The following is a 5,956-nucleotide window of genomic DNA, read 5'->3' as shown; positions in this document are numbered from 1 at the left end:
GATGCCACAGGAGGTGTCACATGGCCTCAGGACCCCCCTCCCCAACTTAGGTCACTTTCTGGCAATATATTAGCCGCCATTAGCTGTTTGCTCTGCCTTTCCGCCCGCTGTCTTTGCTGCTGGCTGCTTCCAATTAAATCACAATACATTAAACCACACTGCCACAGTCAGGGGACTGCGATTTATACTTATCACGCATTTGGCTTCCTTTCAGAGCAACATTTTCTGGATCCCCCAGGTACTGATTCATCAGAAGCTTGTACATGGAAACCTTGAGCCCCCTTACTAATAATCCCTCTCTTGACGCAGACCGATCTTAGCTGTAACTCCAACTGACCCAGCTGCTGCACGGAATGAGAGAGCAACATGGGTAGGGACTTTCTTTTTTATGATACTGCTGTTGCCACATCATATGGGAAGGCTATTTAAGTCCAGGCTGCTGGCGTGAAGTCTAAGTAGGGGCTTAAGTCCCAAATTTAGTTGAAATTAGAGTCCCCCTTGGGACAAAAGTGCTGAGCGTTGGCAATCCATTACTCATTTTTGTTTTCTTTCAGTCTATAAATGAAGACATTTATTGGGATGCAATCTGATCTGAAGCCAAAGGGAGAGGGGACGCACCAATTAAGGCAAGAATCTCCTAAAATAAGGAAGGATAATGTAGCTTTACATAAATCTACAATAATGCAATATGGGTTCTAATCATCAGAATCAGAGAAATCCAGATGAGTGCGAGAGAATGGGAGAACATTTTTTTAAACGTGAGAATGTGCAGTAAAAAGAACCACTCGGCTCTTCCTGTGCCAAAACTCTGAATCATCAACAGAGCCAATGGTGGGTTGTTAATTCACAGATTAAGAAAAGGGCAAACATTCTTATCTAAATCTGAAGTAAAATGACAACCAAAGGGTGTAGTTTAGAGTGAATGACTTACAGAGGCATCGTCACACCTGCTGTACTTTTTATACCTCGTCAGAGTATTGAGTAACATTCAAAAATCCATTTCAATAAATGGATCCATCTTTGCACCTTCTCCGGTCCGAATTGGGGTATTGAGCCCTTGTGATCACATAGCTGGATAATTCTGTGCACGGTGATTAATGATCTCTGTACTAATCTGTGCAGGTCACCGTAACGTGGGACTATTTTGTTGACTTCCCATCTTTCTCTTCTATCGCTGACACAGTGCCTGATGGTACTGGCACTGGAGCCCATGGAAACATGGAGAAGGTGATAATAGGTTCTGGACAGGAGTCACGGTCACCCTCTGGAGGCACCAGCAGCTGTCTTGCTTTCACATCCATCATCCCAGACTTGGTTATTGACAACAAAGAGGACGAAGATCCGTTTGTGTCCGAGGTGTCAGATGAACTGACGTGAATGGCGACGCTAAAGGACGGTGCAGATGGGGGAGTTTGTCTTTACATGCTCTGGCCAATTACGTCCACAATATTAAACAACTTAAACCTCAAACTTTTCCTGATGAGCAGGAAGATCTGAGCTGGTTTTACACATCAGACTATTCACTTCACTTAAAAATCCAATTGAAGATTGGAGTTCTCTGAATTTCTAAATGCACAAATAAAAATAAATTCTAATAAACAATAGAATATTATCAGGTCCTTTAATGTGGATAATGTGGTTCGGAGTTGTAGTTAGTTTTGCAAGCCAGATTTTAAGCTGGCCTTGTTTTACAATTTTTACTCATTTCAGTGAAATTAGTGCTCTATCATTACAAGTTAATTCTGGATTAAACTTTAGTTTAGAGGAATGCAAACTGGTTGACTAGGACTATGCGTGCTGCATCTCCAAACTTAATTGGACACACTTTAAACCAACTTCTACATCTATTTATTTATTTATTAGCTTTAAAGCTGTTTATAAAACAGATCATTTTCCCCTCTAAAGTTAACCTTTGGATTTCAGTGGCCTGTGTAAAAAGCTGGCGTATAACTGGGTCTAACCATGTGTTTATACCAGCGTTCATATTGAATGAGCGAGGACTGTGTCAACAGAATGATTCACACTTATTTTAACAGGAAATAGACTGACGGCGAGGTTTCTCTGGCTGAGACAAAACACCAAATGTTTGAAACTCAAAATAAAACTTGTCAGACAAGAACCCCGACCCATCAACACTGAGAGTTTTAAGGGGCATTAAGCAGACTTCAAATACTGAAGGTCCATGATTTCAGATCCGTCCCCACGGAGACAGACAGCTCCAACAGGCAGGGAGGACGGGGAGTATAAAGGCGTTTATCTCAACAGACAGGCAAAGTGGCGTGAGAGGAATTTCCCAAAATAAACCGAAGCGGTGATATGATGCAGGGCAGCAGAACAGGCCACAGAGGTGGACGGGAAGGGGCCACGGGGCCAAAAGAAGAACCATCAGAGGGCTGTCTGTGAAAGACAGCGTCAAGTACACAAAGCCCACAATGTGAGTCAACGTCACACCTTTGAAGTGAGGAATTTTCCATGACTAGAGGAAAAAGAGTGCTGGCGTATGTTCGTATTTGCATGATACAAGTTAGAAATCAATAACTGTCCCTTCCGATCTCCTAAATCCTCCTAAAAGTCTTAAAACTGCTTTAAATCCTCAGCCTCATGAAAATGACCAGACTAAGAGGACCTCAGACAAACCGTTACACATTATTCTCCCTCATGTGCTTCTTGGTGGCTACCTGCCTTCCTCACAGACGCCAGTTTCGCTTTTATTTTCTCCACAGTTGCGAGGAAGTGTCTTGTATCATCCTCAAATAAACTTTTGGACCACTTCCTGCCTTCTCCGCCTTCTTCTTTCCGCCTCACAACCTGTTTCTCGGGTGCCTGCTCTAGTTGACTTTCTGTACTTTCTGCTAATAACTATTTGAATTAATCAAATGAGCGTTTGAGTAGAATCTCCCAGGATGCACTAGTGCCACAGCTGTAAGCAGCTAAGTAAATATACATTGCCGGTCTAAAGTTTAAGAACACCACCCTTTTTCCATTTTTTTACTAAAAATTATCGTGTTTATTGTGCCATTGCACTCTGAAATTAAAGTATAGAACAAAAGCTCAATTTGAGTTGAAAAAGAAATGGAATCACTTTATAGACCAAAATCTATTCTAAATTTTTGACTCATCCAAGTAGCAGATATAACAGCTGAACACACTTGTGGCCTTCTTTCTACAATCGAAATGAAGTATTCTTCAGAAAACAAACCTAAACCAACATAAAAAGTAAAAAGTTTCCCTTGAAAAGTAAGAGAGTTAGTTTGAGATGCCCAAATAACTAAAAAAGTGGTTTTTGTGACCTTGAGGTCAACCATATCTTTCATATCTTTTAACTTTGTACGCAAACGGGGTATTTCTGTGGAGTCTAAATTAACTTCACTGCGTTCATTTTCTTTTTGGTCAGTGAACTGTTAAACTATTTCAAAAAGAAGGAAGTTGAAGTGACAGCAGTCAGAGGTGCAAATCACCGCCTACTGTAAGTTCGCCTCGCTGCACATCCAATATAGGCAGCCTGAACGTGAAGAGAAACGTGCTCTTTGTTTAGAAAGAAGCCCTTAGATGGGAGGGAAACAGGAAGATTTATGGGGATTATTAACAAACCATTACACTTTTGCAGGGTGTGACAGCAGTGTTGGCATATATAGTCATTAAATACATTAACTGTTCAGCTCTGATGCGATCCATGCATGTACATTGGATATTGTTTTATTTATGCTATCAGGATGATGAACAGCGGCTACGCGACATTATTTTTTTTGGTTACAGCAACATTCCAAAGCAACCCGTTTGTGTTTGGACAGCAGTCCCTGGTCTGTTATCCATGGACAGTATATTTACACCGAACGCAATCCAAGCAAAGCACAAGATGTCCTAAAAATAACAGCTCGTCTATCTTCCTTTATCTACTGTTCCCACTGTATCCCTGCTCTGAGGAGCGAGTTTAATGAAGTGATGGATGTGCTGGAGCATCATTAAGAGCAGCGCAAGTAAACTAAACATTTTCTGGCCGAAATTCCAAAGCATTTTATCTGTTTTGCAACCTCTCCTCCAGTCTAATTGGAAATGGCTCCCATACAGAACAAAGCTTCCACTGTTACACAGTTCAACTAGAAAACATACAATATACCCACACATGTACAATTTTTACACACTTATTGCAACAAAGAGGAGCCTATGGATGCATTCCCACAGTCCCGGCAGGTCTGCGCTGTCAGTCACTTCATTATCCTTCCTGCTCAGGTCACCCCTCAGGTCAAATGTGCTGAACTTGTTAACTGTTCCTCACACCTACTTAAAGACTGAGGGAGCTTTTCAGGGTGGACCATCAACTCTTTCTGTCCCTTAAAAAAAACAAAGCATCTACAGACCAATATAACCACTGCATATGTAAGCTTTCCTTTAGTTTATGTGCATAGTCTGCATTGTTTGAATGTATATGCTGTTTAAGCCTTAGCCAAAACAATCCAGTGAATATGTCTCCTTAAATGCATGGTTTTAAAACATGCATTTACCCTCTGGTCTCTTTCTGGATGTGACAGCTATATCAACAAATGTTACCCTTATTAGCGTAATAGTGTAATTAATTGTATTTCCTTTCATCTTATCTGCTGGAGCTGCTGGATCAGGCTGACACACAGCGAGGAGCAATAACAAATGGAACATCTACAACATCATGTATTCATGTTATTCTCAAGGGGGGTCACTCGGGAGAACACTATTGCCTGGATTTTAGCGGCTGACGCCAAAGCGCGCGTAATTGCGCTGCGCTCCCGTCACCAAGCGGTGAAGGCGGGAGGAAACATGAGCCTGCGCGCCTCACGGAGCGTTCACACCCCTTCTCTCTGAGCAGCGCACACCAACACGGGGATACACACACTTGGCATGAGGACCGCGCATACACACACACACACACACACACACACACGACATCGACTAGAAACAGCAGCTTGAACTCATCTCTGCAGCTCTGCGGCTCCATGTGACGGAACAACACTGGACACCGAACGGTGAGTGCTGGCTCTGTTCTGTGTCCTTTTAAACCACTTTATCTAAAGTCATTAAATAAAATCTAATATAGAGAATAGGACATTTCACATGTTTAAGATTTAGGCTTGTTTTAATCACTAAAGCAAACGTTAATTGCACTAAGAGAGTCGTGGTTTAGAATCACGTTCTAACATAAGTTTACAAAGTACAATACAAATATTGCGAATTGTCATTTAAAATAAATGATCCACTGTCTGAACGGATTAAATTAATATATATATACAATATGTGCTGAGAGTTCAAGGTTGTACTGGGGTAGGCTGTTCAGGTAAAACCTGTATCAGAATGGTTCAATTATTCCAAATTTGCTGCCTGGCATTAAAAGGCATCATGATTTTTTATCATTTTCCCAGACTGATGTGATCGTGTCCACCTTGAGCGAGGCGGAGGTTAAAAAATCAAGTAAAAATTAGTATCCTTCATGTGTAAATGCTTATTTAAATGCAATCTGTATAGATTTAGTGGGTGGCAGCAGGACTGAAAGTGGACGGTGTAAAGGTGTGTCCATTGTAAGCAAAGAGACGCCACCATGACAGTTCCTTTTTTGTTAGTTACGCATTAAAATCATTATCCTCTTCAGTGATGGATTGTTGCCTTTGCTAACAACGATAAAGGTGTTGCTTCTGCCTGACTCTCCTTTAGAAAACAGAATAAAGTCCTGATGTCTGCAAACAACTAACTTGATTGACGATTGTACTGGACCAAATTGTGTTCACGGGAAAGTTCAAACAGCTGAAATGTAACTGGAACTCATTTAGCATGCTCTTTCCAACTGTTGGAAATGGAGAAGTTCAGCTGATGACGAGATTGTCTTTTGCGGTAGCGTTCGCCAGACCTGGTGATGACAGACCAGTGAGCAACATGCGGAGGGCACAGGTGTGCACGCTGCCCTTTTCTAGCCAGCAGAAGCCTCTCAGGC

The 5,956-nt window shown here is 41.7% G+C and overlaps 1 long non-coding RNA gene across 1 annotated transcript; it reads left to right on the top strand.

Annotated features, from left to right (window-relative positions):
• On the top strand, window positions 1–2,100 carry LOC130532567 (uncharacterized). The gene is made up of 3 exons (XR_008952361.1): window positions 1–238; window positions 310–370; window positions 1,123–2,100. It is a non-coding gene; the product is annotated as an uncharacterized LOC130532567 (long non-coding RNA).
• The last annotated feature ends 3,856 nt before the right edge of the window (window positions 2,101–5,956 follow it).

The sequence above is a fragment of the Takifugu flavidus genome, chromosome 10 (assembly GCF_003711565.1).
Source record: "Takifugu flavidus isolate HTHZ2018 chromosome 10, ASM371156v2, whole genome shotgun sequence".
Classification (NCBI taxonomy): Eukaryota; Metazoa; Chordata; class Actinopteri; order Tetraodontiformes; family Tetraodontidae; genus Takifugu; species Takifugu flavidus.
Note: the sequence above shows the minus strand (reverse complement) of the source record. Positions and strands in the feature narration are given on the sequence as shown.